At 41.0% G+C, this 21,541-nt stretch overlaps 1 protein-coding gene and 1 long non-coding RNA gene across 2 annotated transcripts in view; both read left to right on the forward strand.

Moving 5' to 3' along the window:
- Positions 1 to 21,541, forward strand: part of MXD4 (MAX dimerization protein 4) — a 48,883-nt gene that overhangs the window by 3,110 nt on the left and 24,232 nt on the right. The window lies entirely within an intron of this gene.
- Positions 799 to 19,995, forward strand: LOC142466108 (uncharacterized). The gene is made up of 3 exons (XR_012788057.1): positions 799 to 912; positions 1,546 to 1,758; positions 19,708 to 19,995. It is a non-coding gene; the product is annotated as an uncharacterized LOC142466108 (long non-coding RNA).

Here is a 21,541-nt window from a genome sequence, read left to right on the forward strand (position 1 = left end):
AATATAGGCATGCAAATGTGAAACACAAAAAAACAGTTGAGAAATAGTCGTTTGAAAATAAAGCTCCATAGATTATCTTGGGAGGAATTATTCTCTGAAAGCTCACTACTTAATAAAGGACAGCGTTTTTTTAATGCAACCAGCATGCAAATTATTGGTTCATATTGTACAGGATCTGTTGAAGCCATACAAGTAGAGGAATCGGGTTATGCCACCATTTGCTAAACCTGGTCACATTTTATTTCCATAACAATGTATCAAAATGCAGTTTCTTTAAACTGCGCTAAATAACTCCACGTTTGTATTGCAAACATTCTCCTCGGTCACATTTCAACAAACAATTTTATACTATGTAATATAAACAAGTTGCTAATATATGTATTTTAATACATGATTATATTTAATAATGTAGCACTCTGCCTGTATTTTTGTTGCTGTTAGGATAGCAAAAAAATACTTTGCTTTGTTATATATTTCTCAAACACATTTTGGGAGTGTGCACCTTTTTAACTGTACCGTGCATAATAATATCTGTCATGAGATATATTGCAGACTGCTTTTGTCAGGTGCTATGATTTTTACAGAGGAGCAAATATAGCGACACATATGGTTGCAGTGATCAGGGCTGACTGATAAGCCATTTTAAAATAAAATCACATAGCCGGTGTCCATTTTGAACCAGGGGGTTTGCAATGTGTTACTGGCTTCTCTGGTGGTTAAGAGTCTCCTAAAAAAAAATCTGTTTTTTTTTTATTTGATATATTTCTTTGAAATAGAACCGTATTGGAGGATTTCACATGATCTGATTAAGAGGCATATAGAAATTTGGATCAGGGCCTTCGATGTCAGGGCCCCCGTCATGAACTCCCAGAAAGCAAGTTTACTTCAGTGCGATTACTGTGTGTTGAAAATGTAAATAAGCACAAAGTTAGTCAAAAATAAATATAACTACAACAGTGCGTTTGTGAGTGCTTGAGGGCAGTGGTTCCCAACCTTTTTTACATTGTATACCCCAGCTAGAAAATATTTGTTGCACAAACCCCTGATTAAAAAAATCTTATTGCCCACTCCTCACTCTATTTTTAAAACAAAACTGTGTGACCCAATCCCAGGCAGTATAGTGGTAGTCCAAACTGCACCCCAGTGTGTACAGACAGAATGGGGGGAGCTGTCCATCACTGCTGGAGCTCCCAAAGTCACACCCCACTATGCCTTGCTGCTCTGTATGCAAAGCATTGTGGGGAGCTCCTAGTGTAATTGACAGCTCCTGTATACCACCCATGTTAAGGTGCAGTTTAAGGCCTTGCCGAGGGCAGTCTGCACAACTACTGCCTGAGATCTGCCATTACATTTTTTTTTTTTAAAAATTTCTGAACCCTTTTGGAGACACCTAACGTACCCTTAGGCGTTCCAGACCCCCTCTTGGGAACCACTGCTCTAAGGGTTTGCCCAAACCCTAAAAAATGCCTGTAAAGTAAAAAAAGAAAACCCAGTAAATCTGTGATCAAATTGATTATATTTGTTTTTGTATTTTTATTTGTACAGCTCCAGTCAGTGTACGCAGCGCTTTACAGACTTGTTTTACAAGACATAATGTGGGGAAGAAAAATACAATAAGTGTATAATACATAAAAGGAAAAATTGGGGGGGAATGGAGTCCCTGTCCCAAAGCGCTTACAATGTAACGGGTGTATTGAGAGACATTCAGAGATTAAAGGAGTACATGGAAGTGCAAATGTCATAGGGAAAGTAAAGCTGGTAAGTGCATATGCAGTGGCTCATATTATAAACATAGATATTACTTTGTTACGTTGGGGTTGAAACGGTGGTGGTAATTATTCCCCCGAACAAAACGCTGTATTAGCTATGTTTGTTACAACATCATTTTTATCCATGAGAGGGGGACATTCGCTATGTGCCAATGGGGAGGTATCACACCCCGATCCCACGTTAACTGCCATTCAAGTCGCTGGCATCAGCATTTGATGGATCCTGGCCCAAGAATCCTAATGACTTTACAGGCATACCCCGGTTTAAGGACAATCACTTTAAGTACACTCGCGAGTAAGGACATAATCACCCAATAGGCAAACGGCAGCTCACGAATGTGCCTGGCAGCACGTCCTGAACAGCAATATCGGCTCCCTACCTGTACCGAAGCTGTGCGCAAGCGGGGAGACTATAGAGCCTGTTACACATGCGTTATTTACATCAGTTATGCACGTATATGACGATTGCAGTACAGTACATGCATCGATAAGAGGAAAAAAGGGAGTGCTTCACTTTAAGTACATTTTCACTTTACATACATGCTCTGGTCCCATTGTGTACGTTAATGCGGGGTATGCCTGTATAACAAAATTCCTAAGAGTGCATTTCATTGCTAGACTAGCTCCTGGCTTCTGATCTGCTTTGTTTGTGACTTTTATTTGCAGCAAACATGAAATGATTGTTTGCATTTTAGGACAATCACACTGTTTTTAAATTGGGCAGTTGAACCTACTTTTATTTAATTAAAAGAATAGAAACATGTAGGTAAAAAAATCAAAAAAACATTTACCTGATCTTCCTTCTAGGTAATCTTCCCAGTAATCCCGGTTAAATTATGCTTTCTCCGTTCCGTGAAACCCCCGACAGAGAGACCCCCTTCCCCTGGGGACATCACATCCACTCAGACTGTAACTTCCTGGTTGCACTGCAATGCGAGGGGTTTCAGTGTCCCTGACGGAACGGAGAATAGCAGCGTTTACCAGAACTATCAGGACCAACAGAGGAATTCAGTTAAGTAGGTTTTTAAAAATATATATATATTTAAATTTACTGCTGTTCGTATTCTTTACATGAAATAAATGTGTTAAAAATAAAATAAAAAATTAAAATGCCCCTTTAACCACACCATCATCACATGACTGCTCACCGGAGCCATCATACGATTTGGGGCGTCACTGTTGACGCGAACGGCCAGAAAAATACCCATGCAGTTTCCACCAGTCATGGAGCTCCTGGAGGGCCAGAGCCCAGGACGTCGTGGCTAAAGGCTCCTGGTTAAAGATTTATTTCTAATATCGCTTCCTTGAATCCCTGGCTGTGTGTTAAAGCCGGCACTGTAGAAATAGTAACTTTGATGCCACCAAATTCAGATACTTAAAGAATATTTTTTTTATTTTGCAAATTGACTTTTTTTTCCTTTTCTTTTTTGTGTTTCTTTCTTATCACATAACTCGTTGCAGTAAAGCCTTTCGGGACTTTTATATTTCAGAGCCGCGTTGATGAACACTACTAACATTTGCAGGGAATGGTAAAAACTGCCGTAGTTGAGAGCTTTTTATTATTTGCTGAATAATTTGCTTACTGTAGATCCCTGTAATCTTGAAATCATGACAGTATTCTTTATTCAGTAAACTAGCCCCTACTGGGGAAAAAAGCATTCACATTCTGTGATAGTTAATACTGTTGAAAGTCTTAGGCCTAAATTTGAAAACCTATTAAACCTCAATTGTCCAAAATCAGGGATGGCCATCTCCAGTCATCAAGGGCCACCAATAGGTCAGATTTTCAGGGTATCCCTGCTTCAGCACAGGCGGCTCAATTGGTGCCTGAGTCAGAATGTGGAGAACTGACGTTGGCCACTCCTTTCCTAACTGCCGAAACAAACATTGAAAACAGGTATCTCTTGGATGAGTGCTTTTTCATATTTTTGCAATCCTAATCCATACACCTTTTTAAATGACCCATTTGGCCAAGGCAAGAAAAATCCACTCATCAAGTAATGAGTAGAAACTTGGAAGTGGTGAGGGGCGCTGAGGAGCTGTCAGTCACCACTCCGTTTCCAGAGCAAAAATAGTTGGGGATACTTCAGGAAGCAGAGCGGTGAGTGTTTCCTGCATTGGCCCCATGGAAATGGGTGTGTACCACAGGAAAATGAAGATGTTTTGGGTGCCAGTGACCAACTGAACAAGCTGCTGCCATTAGTTCACTTTGGTACTAGGAGGGACTGCCGCTTTCTTAAATAGATGACATGATTGTCTGTATCGATGGCTCTGGCAAAATCAAGACAATAGTAATAAGAAAATCCCTTGAGCCGTGTGATTGCTGTAATAAGCTTGTATTAAAGCAGCAATACCTCTCCCAAGAAAATGATATTTTAAATGCATGTGCCTGAAATGAGGAGTCCCTCGGAGCGGACTTCTGCTTTACTACCAAGTTCTTTCAAACTAACACTGGCTATCCACACCAGTTGTCTTGCGTTGGGTTTGATCTGCAGATTGCTTTTTGTTTTTTTCCACCAGCGAAAGTAAAACTATTGCTTAACTACATCTGTATCACTATTAGCTTGTTGTCCAGTTTGGGTTTATTAGGAAAAAGGGACTACACCTGGGCACAGTGCGCTGCTTCTTGTATAAATGCGGACACAAAAGTTGTTGCCTATTCTATATTTCTGTGGGAAGTAAATTGTATTCTGCCTTCCTACAGAATGAACACGGTGCTGCAGTAAACTGATACTGAGTGTTGCTACATAAGGCTGAGTCCATGCTCCCTGCTTGCTCGTTGAGGCTCAGGGAAAGCGGGTGCTTTCCCTGGCCTTGCGGTTGCTTACCGCACGCGCCGTCAGGGGGCGGGCTGGGGGCGGACGCGTCACTGGCCGGGGGCGGGCCAGTGATGTCACGGAGCTGGTTCACCCTCATTGGGCGAACCGCTCACGTGACCGGCCTGTCGCGCCGGCAAGCGGGGGAATTTTAAATTCCCCTAAGACCTGTGCTTCCGCAAGCGCGCGGAAGCGCAGGTGAGCCCCTACTAAAGCCGCTCTAATTGCGGCTGTAGGGGCTCAGTGCTGAGCGGGAGCGCGCGTCAGCACGCTTCCGCCAGCAAGCAGTAAACATGGCAGAGGCCTAAGAGGCACCTCCCCAGGGGCTGCGGCAGCAAGAGCACAATTGCAGAAATTAGAGGGGTGCTATAAAGCATTTATTAGAAAATTCACAATGGGGTCGATTTTTAAGAGCTTTGGAAAAAAATTCAAAGGAATTTCAATATAAAATATGTAACTGCGATGAAAATGCATAGGCTGTGACCCTTTATAAAATGATATATAAACCATTGGAAGTAGCAGTTCCAGCTCTAATTTTGCTTTAGTGCGTATGACAAAAGCACCTTATCCAACTGCTTTCTTCCTGGAAACGGAAAACAATGTATAACCTTTTATCTTGATTTTTGTTTAAATTTTTTTTTTATTAATTATTTTCCAACCGTGTAATTAGACTTTGAAGGTGCAGACTTCTATAGACTGACACCAATTTGCTTTCTCTTTCCACGTCCTCCTCCTTTTATTCCACCATACGGTAAATCCTTTAGTAACTTTCAGCATTGTGCAGCCTTTCCTCACGGCATAAGCTGCTGTGTGTTCCCCCCTAACAAATGCAGCCGTTAGCAATGCTTTTAGGTCTACATTGCAGGCTTTTAAGAGCATCTAGTATCACTAAAATGTTGATTTAATGTGGCTGAATTGTTTTTCACGTTATTAAACGTAAGGTATATGTTCTTATTCACCATATTTTTCCTAAACAATGTATTATTTTTAATGAAAGTACAAAGGGATATTACCACTCGAATCACACAAACTTAAAATGCAACAGTTACATGCTTTCTTGAACTAAATAAATATTACAAGTAGCGTGCATATTACTATTTATCAATTACAATGAATCTCGATTTGTCACCGGCTTTCCACACACAGTGCCACAGAGACACGAGTCGTCATGATACTGGCTATAATTGGTCTGTTTGCCTTCAGCCTCGTCCATGTTAAAGTTGTGTGCAGAACATCACCCTGCATTGGGTTTCTCAGTAGAGTGCAGTGCAGTATAACAAATCTCTAATACGGTACCTCTAACCTAAAAAGGAGCGGGGGGGGGGGGAAGAAAAAGAAAATAAGGAAAACCCGTGAATTTTACGTAAAAAAGGAACTGAAGCTGATATCTGAAAAAGAGGAGAAAAAATGTCTCTGTGAAAGGGGCAGGTTCTTGCAGATATAATCTTAAATTATTGTCATGAAAGAAGCCACTGTAGTGTGTCGTAGTATAACAAGCCCATGGTGTGATTCCAACCTTTCTCTTCTGTGGCCCCCACTGTTATTCGGGATTGTGCCCAGTTCTTTCTCAATAGGGTTCTTAATTATTTTTCCTATTTATGGCCATCAGCGCTGCCTCTGCTGAGCGGGATTTTTTTTTTTGTTTTTGTTTTTTAATTAAAGCCTCCATACTACATTTTTAGTGGTCAGGCCTGTATACCATTTGAAAAAGAAAAATTAGGAAATGTTTTAGAAAAGAAAACCACATCCAGAAATCTGTTATGTTTGAAAAGTGTCCTCATTTAAATCCCTTTAAAACAGATTGAATCAAGAGGCTGCAAACTAAATGCTCAGCATAAACTTATTTAGGAGTGAAACTGCAGGGTGTATTTTCGCACTCTTGACAATACTAAGAAAAACAGATATCTGAGTACTCCACAATATCAGTATAGGAGACACAATAACCTATATCACAAATCGCACCTGAACACCTCAAATGAATCCTGATTTAATTTTTTTCCCCTTTTTAGGTTTGTAGTTTAGTTGATTTATATCCCAATAAATGGTTTAGTTGTGTAGAATTTTGTGGCACATATACTGAGGTCCTATTGAGACCACTTGTTTAAAGATGACTGATTAGAAGTACTGTATATGTCATGATAAACTATTGGAAACTAGTATAGCTTTAAAATCCCCTCCAATTTCAAAGGGTTTCTTGAAGTACACCCAATCATTACCCCTAAACGATATAGTGCAAATTTACATTTATTATTATGAATAGACAATACATATTTTAATAACTGTGTGTGTGTGTGTGTGTATGTATATATGTGTATGAGTGTGTGTATATATATATATATATATATATATATATATATATATATATATATATATATATATTATTATTATTATTATTATTATTATTCTTTAAAACAACAATTATATATATTTTAAAGAATAATAACTATATACATACATACACAGATATGTATGTATGTGTGTATATATATATATATATATATATAAATTTAATTTATCGTACTGGCTTAAAGATAGCTATCAAACCATGTTTTGTATCGAGGGATGTTGATATTTCATTGTTTTCTGTACTGATTCAAGTAGGCAAAGATTTTGAACTGATGGATCCTTGAACTGTGACTAGTGCAGTTTAGATTTAGGGAGATTTGTTTACCCCTCTTTTTCCTTAGATAAGATTAGACTTAAAGCACAGCACATATTTCCTTGCATAAATAAAACTGTTCCCAAGTGAAGTCAGTAAGTGCATTCGTTAATTCTCCTGTCTAATTCTTTACAGGTTTGTTGAGCAGTGTTAAAATCCATTGTGTATGACACAAACAGGGACATTTTGTTCAACTTCTTTGTTGTGGAAATATTTAAAGCAGCACTGCATTCAAATGTTGCTTTCGCTTTTTCACAACAGCGGGTGGTACATACACGGTTTGTGACATTTCCAAGACTTTTGAACAAGCAAAGTTATTCTGGACTTGCTGAATTTAGCATGGTATTTGTAATCTGGGGGGGAAGTCATTTATGAAAGCACATCACAAAATGCATCTCAAAAGAACGTGTACAACATTGGTTATGTGCAAGCAAAGACAAACCGTCTCCTAACATTCATACATCAAATTAACATTTCTCAAGGGCCTGAACAAATACTAAAAACATGTGGTAGTACCTGAAAAAACTGTTCTTTTGTTTGTTACTGAAGCATTTTTTTTTTTTTTTAAATGTTTAAGTTGTATAATTTCTAACTAAAATAATAGCTCCTTAATATTCTTGTATTTTCTTTGGATACAAAGTATTAAAGCAGCAAAACGTGAAATCTTATATTTTTTTAATCATTACTATATTATTAATAGTAAAATACTTACAGCGTTAAAAAAATATTATTCAACTCTTATTGCAATTTTTAAGGAGTTTTAAAGCATCTTTTGATTTCTAAATTTGCCCACATCCCATGCAGTGCAAGGTTTTTGCAACACTCTCCGGTTTGGGATCATTTGTTGCCAATGTTCCCAGCAGTTTGAGCTCTAAGGCCCGGGCCATAGAGGTGTGGGGAGAGCGGAGGCGCGCTAACGCTGAGGCTCGCCTGCTTCAGTCAGTGCGATTGCATGGACTTGCAGGCAAGCCAGCGTGCGCGGGGGGAGCCGGGGGGAGGTGGTTGGAGGCGGGGCAGTGACGTCGCTGGGCAAATCGCCCGCGACGCACTGACGTCAATGTCACGGCGCCGTGACGTTGACGCTGCTGTGCTGTGATTGGAGGTTTTCAGCCGACAGCGCGCTGAAAAACAGCTTGGCGCTCGGCTGAAAACTCCAACTCGTCAGCACGCCTGCGGACGCTCGCGTGAGCCCCCTCTCAAGGCATCCTCATTGAGGATGCAGGGGCTCAGCGTGGAGCGTCCGCACGCCTCAGCACGGCTGGTCCATCTATGGACGCAGCCTAAACCATAACAATAGGTAAGCAGCCACTATGTTGATAACACCATTAAGGATTTTGACAGATTTATAACAGGACCACCAAATAATTGTCAGCTTAGGTAAGAATGTAGCATTATACAATGGCACATGCTTCACATATACAAATATGAAAACATTGGGAATGTAGTATTGCTGCTTTAAAGGAGCAGTTCGTACTTGTTTGTTTTTTTAAATAAATCCGTTCTGTAGTATTAGATAATACTTAATACTTTTTTTTTTATTATTCAACTCTTAATGCCGTTTTTAGTACACTGAGCATCCTATAGCAGGTTTTAGCACACCTCCCAAGCAGTGCAAGATCTTTGCAACACTTTCCTGTTTGTGATAATTTGTTGCCAATGTTTCCATCAGTTTCGGCTGCAAACTAACAATAGATAATGTTACCGTAGTAATATAAGGATACATTGTACCTGCTGAGTTACACTGACTGAGGGATTGATTTGAAACCGAAAGGCAGCAATTTAGTATACCCTGGGAAGCAGGGTCTTTGCTGATCGATCACGGAAGAACGAATCGATCGGCAGCTTAGGTAATCAGTTTTCAATAAAGGAAATCAAAGGACGCATATATTAAAACAAATACATATATATTTTTAAAAGTAACATTGATTTTTGCTTTTTTTACACAGGATTGAAGCAGTGGGTCCCCCAGAGCTGAACCTCGTTCATTTCAGCTCCGGGGACCCTCTGCTTCTGGAGATAATTACCTCTGTAGTAGGTGCCGGAAGCTGCATGGCTCAGCTAGCAGGGATCATGTAATGGCCGATTTTCAAAGCCCCGGAGCACTGCAGGCCAAGAGGAAGTCGTGACATCATCAGGTTGTTTTTTAAACTAGCTGGGATTCTCAAAATATAATGAATTTGAAGCCATGCATCTTGAAGCATAATTTATGCAAATCTGAACACGTTTTTAAATACAGCACTGATACCTACAGTATGTTCTGAGCCGCATCAATAGCACATAGCAGGTTATATCTCATCTGTTTTTATGCATCCAAAATACTGAACAAAGATACAATGCTACAGTAATGCAGAAATGAGGGACAAATCGCATAGCTGGCAACTAATCTATAAATATTATTTGACACCAATATATGTTGAAATTAAAAAGCTCTGAGCGCGAGTGTGTGTGTGTGTGTGTGTGTGTGGCTGCGGGGGTGGGGGGTGTCGCTGCAAGTTGGCCCCGACATCTGGCCAGGCCCGGCTGCTGATCGTGACCGGGCCCCGGCTCTCCATCAGCTGCATGCCTCTTCCTCACTCACACCGAGCTTCCAACGCTTGCGGTGCGCGACGGGCCTCTCTGGCATCAGTGCGCCGGAAGGAAGCTGGGACTCCGCTTCTGTTGCGCACTGACTTTGGAAGCTCGGTGTAGGACAGAGTGAGGAAGAGGCCTGCAGCTAGTGGAGAGCCGGGGCCTGGCTAGAGGTCGGGGGCCGGGCCCCCCGCAGCCCCCGGGCCCAGCCTGGCCATCCCCAAGGTAAGTCTATTTTTTTATATGCATTGGGGGGGAGTGGGGGACTTTTTATTTATATGTATTGGTGGGGTGTGGGCATCTTTTTAATATGTATTGGGGGTGTTTTGTTTGGTATGTATTTTGTGGGGGGGGGATTGAGTGAGAGTGGGGTAATTGACGGAAGATAGGGGCGAGAGAGGAGGTGAGGGAGGGAGTAAGAATGAGACGCAGGGGAGATAAATACATGGGATGGGGGTGAGTGAGGAAGAGGGAGGGAGTGAGATGGAGGGGAGAGAAATACATGGGAAGAGGGGGGGGGAAATAGCGGGGGCTCGTGAGGTGTGAAATGGGGGAGAGGGGTGCTCGGAATACCGCCAATGGGGGGAGGTGGTGGATGTAAATCTAGTCCTGGGCCCTGGGAAATCTGTGTGTGTGTGTATATACATATACAGTGTGTATATGTGTACAGTTTATGTGTATTCTTAGTTATTAGGCTAGATGGAGAGCCATGCTTTAAAAGCGGTGTAATTGTAGTGATTAGTTTATTCAGTAACAATCCTAACAATTACTGGTACCCTTAAGCCATTTTCTAACTTGGTTGTTTAAAGTTACAGTACGGTGAAAATTCTTGAGCATGTAATATTTATCATCTGTAATGTTTGTCTCATAGTTTAAATGGTTTTCTGACCTAAATTTGAAGTGCAAATTCCAAAGCCGCAAATAACCGCTTCCGCTTTATATTTAGTGGAGGAAACCATATTAAAAGATATTTCACAGAAGTAGCGATGGGTGCTAATTAAGCAGCTCTGAGAGCTCATAATTGTGGTCATTTGCAACTGACCCCTCTCTACATATATCCCAATATTTACAAGGAATAGAGAACAGTACTGGGGAATTTTACAGGGAACTGTATTCTCAAGTTGGTAAAAGGAAAGTAGCGTTAACTGCTTCAGTGCCCAATAGACGATCCGAGTAGGCCAGGGGTTCAACTCCAATCCTCAAGAACCCCCCAAAAAAGTCAGTTTTTGTTTTTTGTTTTTTAGGATATCCCTGCTTCAGCACAGTTTGCTCAATCAGTCATTTGACTGAGCCACTGTTCAAGGCACCTGTGCTGAAGCTGGAATATCCTTAAAACCTGACCTGTTGGGGGTCTTGAGGACTGGAATTGGGAAATCCCTGAAGTACTCCAAGAATGGTGGCATCCCAGAGGCCCATATTACGTATGCTGTATGTCATTGGGGTTTGCTTGTTTTCTAGCGGGCGTTCGCAATCTGGAGCGCTGACAGCAATCTAAGCAGACGTGGTGGGCACTCCATTTCTGTTTACATCACCAGAAAGAGGAAGCGATTAACGTGAGCGCTCAGGAGAGGGAGTGTGTGATCACAAATGCCGGAAGGGGCGTAATCACTGAGGTAGCTGGACCTTCCGGCATTGCAGGGGTTAAACGAAATAAAATATATCTGTTACGTTTTATTTTTGTACAAAGTTAGGGGGTCACAAGCTTTTAAATACAAGTCACTTACATGACAAGTCTGGCAAAGTGACTACTTAAGAAGCAGACGACGAACCGTCTGCTTCGTAGATAAGAGGTTGAGTGAATGTGCCGCCGTGCAGATAGAGAATGAAGTCCAGAGACGGCATCAGTGGTGCATTGATGTGTGAGCCCGATCACATCTCAAAGTGAAGCATGTACCAGAGCGATAATGATGCGTCCAATGACATTATCTGGACGGCTGAAGAGTGTACAGAGCTGTGCACAACCATGTATGGGATAAGACCTGACATTCCATATTTTGTAATGTATTGCAGGAATCAAATATTGCAAATCTTTAAGCCTTTCTGCTTCACGGGAAGTTTCTGTCCTCCCTAAATCGCCTGAGAATGACACATGTTACAGTTTGACATACAGTGGCGAGAAAAAGTTTGTGAACCCCAATGATAATTACGGGAATTCCATCATTTTTTCCATGATAACTTTCTTGAATGAAAACCAGGCTTTTCTTAAATATCCAAAAGGGTTTATATTAACCAATTCCATGTCTTTTGAAAACAAAATGATGTAGGAATTAGACAAACAATGAGTAATTAAGAGTCGGGGTATGTGCAAATTAAAGTGCAAACCTGGTTTTATCAGCTAAATTAAAGGGGATAATTAGAATCAGGTGTTTAAATAATTAGGTAGATCTTCAGGGATAAGTTTGGGAGGCCCCACCCTATATAAAGATCAGAAACTTTGTGAGTTTAGTCTTCACCATACAGGTGTGTGGAAACACGTCATGCCATGATCAAAATAAATCGCTGAGGACCTCAGAAAAGCAGATCTTGATCCTTGTCAGTCTAGAAAGGGTTACAAAACCATGTCTTAAGGATTTAGGGCTCCACCAATCCACTGTCCGAGCGAGAGTCTACAAATGGAGAAAGTTCAAGATCACAGTCACTCTACCCAGGAGTGGTCGTCCTACCACAATCTTTCCAAGAACAAACCGGCAAATCATCTAGGAAGTCACAAAGAATCCCAGAGTAACATCCAAGGATCTGCAGGCCACTTTCACCTTGGCTAATGTGAGTGTTCATGACTCAACTATCAGATAAAGACTGAACAAGAATGGGGTTCATGAAAGGATAGCCAGGAGGAAGCCACTGCTCTTTAAAACAGAACATTTCTGCCCGTCTGAAGTTCGACAAAAAGCACTTAGATAATCCACAAGACTTCTGGAATAATGTTCTCTGGACAGACGAGTCAAAGGTAGAACTTTTTGGGCTCAATGAGAAACGTTATGTTTGGCGAAAACCAAAACTGTATTCGAACAGAAGAACCTCATCCCAACCGTCAAGCATTGTGGTGGGAGTGTGATGGTTTGGGGCTGCTTTGCTGCCTCCAGGATCTGGACGGCTTGCCATTATTGACACAACCATGAAGTCTGCATTGTATCAGAAGATTCTAAAGGAAAATGTCAGGCCATCCGTCTGTGAGCTGAAACGAAGTGGGATATGCAGCAAGACAATTATCCTAAACATACAAGCAAATGAAAAAAGAATGGCCGCAGAAGAAGAAATTTCGCGTTTTATAATGGCCTAGTCAAAGTCCGGACCTAAACCCCATTGAAATGTTGTCGCAGGACATGAAACACGCTGGCCATGCAAGGAAGCCCTCAAATGTCACTGAGGAAGCAGTTCTGTAAGAAGGAATGGGCCAAAATTCCTCAAAACCGATGTGAGAGACTGACAGCAGTTACAGGAAACGCTTACTTGAAGTTATTACTGCTCAAGGGGGTGCCACCAGGTACTGAATCTAAAGGTTCACATATTTTTTCACACATGCATTTTGTAGATATTCATTTGTGGATAACAAATGTTGAAAAAGTATAATGTTTTTGTGTAATTTGTTTGATCAGGTTATCTTTATCTATTATTAGGACTTAGATTAAGACCTAATAAAATTTTAGGTTTGAATTATGTGAAAATCCTAAGTGGTTCACAAACTTTTTTTCTCGCCACTGTCTCTCCAAAGGGGATATTTCATTAAATTCGGTAGTGCCAATTGGTGTAGTATCGTACGGAAACTCCCATTAACTTCAAGTGCCCCAATCTGCACTATTGCAGTTCTAATGAGTAACGCTCACTGTTCATACCCTTAAAACTTTCGTGGAGAAAGGAATAAAAGTATTGATATTGCCAGCGATATGTCATACCAACATATCATCAACCTCGGCATCCATTTACAATAGGTCTATGTTATTATACCATATTTCAAACGCTATGTTAAAGCAGTTCTACTGTCTCTCTGGTCCCGTGTCTCTATAAGTCATATGGAAGCTTATCATGCTGCACTACCGACGAGAGACAGATATATGTGTATATATGTGTGTGTGTGTGTGTGTGTGTGTGTGTGTGTGTGTGTGTGTGTGTGTGTGTGTGTGTGTGTGTGTGTGTGTGTGTGTGTGTGTGTGTGTGTGTGTGTGTGTGTGTGTGTGTGTGTATATATATATATATATATATATATATATATATACACACACATATACTTGCCAATCTCAGTAAAGCGAGTGCATATGCACTGATGTATATGCATATGCACCCCCCCCCACACACACACACACCCCCCCCCCCCCCCCACACACACACACCTATACATCAGTGCATATGCACTCGCTTTACTGAGATTGGCAAGTATGTAAGAGAGCAATGGTATTGTCTACCAATATGCTCCTTAATCTATGCGCTTAATAGGACATATGGCTAATGATATTGTAATGATAAATACATGATAATAAATAAGTACAGTACATTAGTACTGCCCAGATCAGTGAGCTGGCACTTCATCCTTTCTAAGACTAAAGGCAGTGCAAGCAATAGATGCAATGAATTATGTGATGTATTTGACAGTCTGTATCCTATGCCTACTTGCGTTTATATCATTATACTAGTGTCATGAGAGACCAGAACTTAACTCAGGTATCAAGGCACCAGACAGGACAAAGCAGTTCAATAAAGAATTATTATTCCAGCTGGTGCGAGCAAGTACAGCACAAAAAACACAATCGGAGCTATACTCACAAAAAACGGTGCATACGAGGGGAATCCTAGCTGGCGAGATGCTCCGTGCAACATCTAAGGCCGCGGGCATGGTCAGTGCTTAGCCGCTGACCCGCGCTGAGGCAGCGGACTTACACCCGGCATCCTTTGAAGGCAGCTTTAGGGGGCTCTAGGAGGCGGAGGAGATATTTCAAATTAAGTTTTGGCGCTGAGGGGAGCGGAGGGCCAGTCACGTGAGCGGTTCCTCAGCCAAAGGCTTACCCAGGACTTGCCTCCACTATCCAATGCGGTAGCGTCCACCCAGACCTCTCTGATACAATTCTCGGAAAAGTCGTGCTCTCCACTTCTCCCGCTCATCCACAGTTCCTTAGCATAGAGCACTTTTGAATTTCCCACTGGCCTGACTCTCGGCCTCATTTTTGGGCGTCTCTGGCAAAGCCTTGGAGCACAACGCTTAAATCACCTACACGTTCGGATCCGAATGTGCTGTGCAGTGCTGATCGGGTTCCCCTTATCTTCCTCGCTACCTTAGGAAAGCATGGTAAAGGGGCTGGCGACCAATCAGGAGCTGAGGGCTCACCTGCAATAGCCAACCAGTGTTGTGGACTTGATTACCGTTTTGTTAAAGCACTTATGGAGGGAAGTTTAAACGGGCCAATGGGAGCAGCGCCTACCGGAGGCACTCTGCAATGGCTTCCCCTGGGCCAACAGGATATCTTCGGCTGGGCTGTCTCCGCTGTGGCTGGGGAGGCAACCAAATGCTCTGCTTTTCGGATACATGGCACCCTGACCCGATTTGCGCCCCGGGGCTCACTCTCTTTTTGTCCCTGCACCTATCCTCCCCCTCCAGACCCAGCAGATGCAATTTTCTCTGGACATGCGTGCGGCACAAAGGGTTTCTGAGCCCTGCATGTCCAGAGACATTGGATCAGCTTTATTGTAACACAAATCACATGTTTATACACACAGGGAGAAAGCGTACATTCTTACAAAAGATGCAAGGGGCTACCAGGCATGTAAGAGCAGGGTAGCCTAGGGGTTTGGTGGCCAGATCAGCCTCCGGGAAGTACAGCAGGTGCCAGGGACCGGGCTTAACCTTTATTTTACTGGTCCCTGGGCCCCTTGCTGTCACATCTAGTATCTGTATCATTGCAAGAGTAGTGGCACTGTGCACTTGGATATCTAGTGATGTACAGTAAGATATTCCATATACTCTGCACCAGATGTCCATGTATATGAGTTTCTGTACGAGGTTATTCAGTTTATTTGTGATGAATTACTAATGGTGTACCTACAATACCGATAGAAAAAATAACGGTGAAAACACTTAATATCTGAGCATAAAAAGCTTAAAGGCCAATTTTATTTAGCTTGGGGGGCTTGTCTAAAAAAAGTGTGGCAACAGTTAAGATAACAACAACAAAATAAAGGAACAGATAGCACACCGAGTGATACATGTACATGATGAAAGGCCACCTTTAGGCCTGCAACATATTTTGGATGTCTTGTTCTTTTAAATTTAAAAGGCATTTGAACTTCACCATAAGATGCCACAGCTGGAGTTAATGTTGTATCAAAACAGTGATGCTGTAAGCGTGAGTGCTCTTGGGTGTGCGTTTTTTCCCTCTGTTTTGTTGTACCTTCAATACCGAAACAACAAAAGTGTAAGACAGCCTGCTTTCACTAGATCCCTATCTTGTTGCACTTGTGGTATATAGTGTATCAACATGACTAGAATAGTCCGGGAATATCATAATTCCCATAGGTAGGGTAATTAATGAATCCCCTCAATATGACACTATAGGTACTGGGCAATCAACAAAAATAATAAAATGTTAAGGAATAATTGGAAACCGCGACGAGAGTGAAAAATACACATATACAGTGATATTAAAATCCCCAGAGCGGACGACTCAATAAGTTTAGTAGCTAAGTAGGTAGGATCTATGATAATCATATAGCATCCAAATTGGCCTACTTAATAAGCTATAGGATACGGTTTAATACAGGAGTCACAACACTGAGATTGTATATCATCAATTACTAGTAGACTGTATATCGTCACATGTAATAGAGTTGGCTTAAAAATACTAGTAAGGTCTAATAGTGCTCTTTGTTTTGGAAAGGAGCTAAATGAAAAAGAGGCTTAGATAGTTCCAATGCTCTTTGCAAGCGATGGGACTTTAAGACATTGTAAACTGGTATAGCAGCCTCTCGAATTAACCCAATCGGACTCATATGTCAGTGTTCATGGAGTCTATTGTATGTTCATAAAAAGATGACCTATAGGTGTAGTGAGTATGCATCTAACTTAAATATCTATCAGTCAACATAGTAGTTGTTTGCATGATCTTGATGTTGGTACACAGAACACCCACATAATACAGTCAGTCTTTGATTTGTCACGGGGTGCTGATCTGTGATCCAGCAAAAAGATGGTATCATTTAGCAGCCAATGAATGCATGTATAGGTGCCCGTGATTAGATTAAGATAAGTCCTTACTTAAACAAAGTATGACTCCATTACATATAGCTAAAGCAATGGTGTACATAAATCGCTATATGAGTTTAGTAAAGCGTTCAACGAGTACCCCCGGTTCACACAAGGTACAGCAAAAATGCACATCCACAATGGCAGACATAAAGTGAAGCTGTATGCACGCGTAGAAACGCTATACAACCGTATCTGTTGAAATCAAGCACAGGATGCTTTCAGGTGCTGAGCCGCCTCCTTCAATGACGCCACCGTCGTGGCGTTCTAAAACCCTACGCACGTTTCTTCAGGGGCCCTTCAATACCGTCCGGATAATCAAGTTTTCTATACATGAACGGCTTGTGAGACTTAAAAAGCAGCGAAACGTGAAATCTTATATGTTTTTTTTATTTTTATTTTTTGAATAAATCAGTTCTGTAGTATTAGATAAGTGACTTTTTAAAAAAAAATTAAATCGACTCTTAATGACCATTTTAATGAGTTTTAATATACTGATCATCCTTTTGATTTCCATAGCAGGATTTCCCCCTCTCTCCCATCTTGTTCACTCAGGTCCTCTCTCTCCCCTATCCTCTCTCCCTCTTCCCATTTCTCTCCCCCCATCCCCTATCTCTCCCCCCCCATCACCTATCTCTCTGCCGTCCCATATCTCACTTCCCCCCCCTAATCCTCTATCTCTCTGCCCTCCCATGTCCCATCTATCTCTTTCCCCCCCCCATGTCCCCTATCTCTCTCTCCCCCATCTTTTTAACTCATCTCTCCCTGTCCCCTCTATCTCTCTCTCCCCATCCCCTTTCTCTCTCTTTCCATCCCCTTTCCTCACCTAATCCCCCACCCCTCTCCCCCCTCATCCACTATCTCTCTCCCCCCCTGATCCCCTCTCTCTTCTACCCTCATCCTCTATCACTTTCCCGCTCCCCCCCTATATCTCCTATTTCTCTCTTCCCCCTAATCCCCTTCTCTCCCGTCCTTTCTCACTCATGGGCATGAGGTGTGATGAAGTGGGTGATTGTGGGGATAGGGATCGAGTGCGTGACTTGGGGGGATTGGGTGGCAATCGGGGGTGATCAGTCAGGCAAAATGCCTGACGTGCTTGCTGCCCACACTCTGCAGGGTTCCAGCGTCTGACATGGGGTCTGTCTGCACTCTGCAATATCTTGCTGTTTGGGGCCACAGGCCGCATGGCGACTCCATCTGGACCGCGTGTTTCACAGCCCTGCTCTAAATGTTGTAATCTAAAAAAAAAAAATTCTAATTGACCATATGCGCCATTTTATTTTCTGTTTTAGATTTTTCATAGCATGAGAAAGTAGGGAAACACATTGCTGCAATTTCTTCTGTTTTTCCTTCTAGGTTCTTTTTCAGCATAGCACATCAGATAAACACATTCTGGTCCTGTTTACGAGACAGACCATGTCATTTCTTGCGGTTCCATTTCCATTCAAGCTAGTTGTTTGTGTTTCGGCTAGCTGTTTTCACATAGAGAAATTCTTAAGTAGGCTTTGAATTGTAATTCAGAGCTCAGATGAATGGGAGACATTCACACATCAGTTAGCGGTATTGTTTTTAGTCTGGAGCGGACTCATTTAGAGAGCAGCGCTTTGACTGTTTAATGAAAGGCAGTTCCTTATTAAGGCGCAGGAATTAGAAAAAAGCATTGGAATCCATATAATCCATGCAAATAAATAGTATGCAGCTATGTCGACACGCCTCCCGCATGAAGAATTTTCTCAGTCTGAGACCATCTATTCAAAATATCCTATTATTTTCAGTGTTGGAAACACTGCTGCACTGTAGAAGAACTTGTATATTTGGAAGCATGTTTACGTAAGATTGGGTAAATGGATCCATTTTTTTTCCTTCGTGCTTCTAAATACAAAATAAAGGAAAGTCCTTTCTTTTTGGAATGAGTTTGCTACACGTTATTATGATGGGTTCTTAATCTTGTACCCGAAAAAACACAGGGAGCTTGGAACGGTCTTTTCTGACTACATACACTATTATATTGTATTGAATTTATCGCGTGTTGCATGCAATGATTGTTTGGGAAGCACATGCTCATTTTAGTTGAGTTGTAGTTTGCTCTTCCCCCCCAAAGCTGGTTTTGATTTATGATAATGATCAGTGTGAAGGGTCTGAAGAATTTTCCATGCAAACATTGATCTAAAATTAAGTAAAGTGGTTTTAAGTTTCCTTAAAGCAGAAGTTCCCCTCACCTTTCCGCCCCCAAAAAACATACATGACATTATTACATAACCTCATAGTTCATGTTATTCTGATCTCTATCTTGTGATTTGTTTTCAAGACCATTTTTTTTGTTTGCCACATTTTCACCTGATTTTAATTTCACTAGTATCGGCTGTTACCATAGCAACCTCCTGGGTGTGCACGACAGCGGACATTTTAACCTCCCAGGGCAGCCAGGGATCTCTCTAGAAATGAAAAGGGAAGGGATTGCTGAAAACCGCAGCAGAATGACACTGCAATGGAAAACATCATCTAATTAAAGCTTCCTCCTGAAAATATTTTGCCGTGTTGCTAGATCTCTTAAGTAAAAACAAACAAATTAAAAATGGTGATCAGCATTCTGCTTTACAGAAAATAAAACATTTCATTTAACAAGCCTTTTCTCATTTCTAAAATGGTGTCCTTGCATTTCAACAGGTAACATTTCAGAGATAGTGGTGTGATATCTGAGGGGCGTTCTAGGACGTTCGGCTGGCCGTCACCACTACAGCTCACTGCTAGGCAGGTCACAGCTTGACATTTAGCTGCACGCACTCCAGCCCATCTTTAAATCTCATTGTCCTGCGCGATCACCACTTCGCCACTCCGACGCGCCATCTTTAAATGTCCCGTGCGGACATAGTTTTTTTTGTTTTGTTTTTTTTCTTAAGAGCTTTTAATTCATTCTTCTTTTTTTTTTTTTAATAAATGGCGTTTGGACATTGATTATTTCAAATTGTATTTTTTTCGGTTGCAGAAAGAATATACAATGTTCCAGTTTTCAAATTTCTTTTATTTTATTTTCCAAATAACATAGTTTAGTTAAAGCATCAATACTACTTTACCCCCTCCCCCCCCCCCATTTCCCCCTTTTATTTATATGTAAAGCATGTGAAAATGTATAATTCTACATTCTTACCTAAGCTGGCAATCGTTTGATGCTCCTGTTATAAATCTGTAAAAATCCTGATTGTGTGCCTAACATAATGGCTGCCTTTCAGTTTCAATCAATCCTTCAGTCAGTGTAACTCGGCAAGCTCTATTACAGTTTGCAGCGCAAACTGCTGGGAACATTGGCAACAAATGATCACAAACCGGAAAGTGTTGCAAATATCTTGCACTGCTTGGGAGGTGGGTTAAAACATGCTATAGAAATCAAAGGATTCTTTCAAACGCATTAAAAATGACATTAAAAGGTGAATTTTAAAAAAAAACTATCTAATACTACAGAACTGATTTTACAAAATGTATGATTTCAAATGTTTTGCTGCTTTACCTTATTTACTTTTTATGTGTGTAATCATCTAATTGTGCTCTTGTTTAAAGTATTATATATAGCTCTTGTTTAAAGTTCTAACTTCATAGGAGTATATTTCTTGCATGTGGCTGTTATTTTTTATGAAAGACAGTCTGAAAAAGGAAACTCCCGTTATTACTAAAAAGGAACGGCAAAAAGAACGGCACAGTTATTTAGTGGCCTATCTAATAATTATTTCATCTAACATTACACGAAAACATGTGACTTGTTGTAAATCCCAGTGTCACGGATGCAAATCCTTTAATGGCCTATTTTATTGTACAAAGTGTAAAGCACACCTATTTATTGTAAAAGCCTAAAATTGTTGCCGTAAGTTCCTACCAGCATTAATCCCCTGTCTAGTAAAAAAAAAAAATGTAAGCCTATAACCTGGTTTTGAAGACTGTTTCTGTTTGACTAGACAAAGATGTAAGTTAAAAAAAATTATGGGAGAATTACAAATATTAGTTGCAGATGTAGGCTTTTTATTCCGCACCAATTAAATATACATGATGATTCTTAAGCTATTCCATTTTAAGCTATTTTGAGAGCAGTGAGTTGATTAGAGCATTATTATTATAATAATATGTTGAAGCTTCTTGTGTATATTAAAAAATATATATACTGTGTGTATGTGTGTGTGTGTGTGTGTGTATATATATATATATATATATATATATATATATATATATGTATATATATATATATATACACAGTATATTTTTTTTTTAATATACACAAGAAGCTTCAACATATTATAATAATAATAATGCTTTAAGGGGGTTAAGCTGTGCAAAGAAATTAATCAATTTTCCTTGACTATTGTGTATAGCAGGGGGTGCGCAAACTTGGGGGCGCGTCCCCTGAGATTATCTGTGGGGGGCGCAGGGTTTACAGAGGCCCCGTGCGCTTCCCGAAGGCGCTTAAATTAAATGCCAGGGAAGTGGCGAAGGCCTCTGTTAACTTCACTTACCT

The sequence above is a fragment of the Ascaphus truei genome, chromosome 1 (genome assembly GCF_040206685.1).
Source record: "Ascaphus truei isolate aAscTru1 chromosome 1, aAscTru1.hap1, whole genome shotgun sequence".
Lineage (NCBI taxonomy): Eukaryota > Metazoa > Chordata > Amphibia > Anura > Ascaphidae > Ascaphus > Ascaphus truei.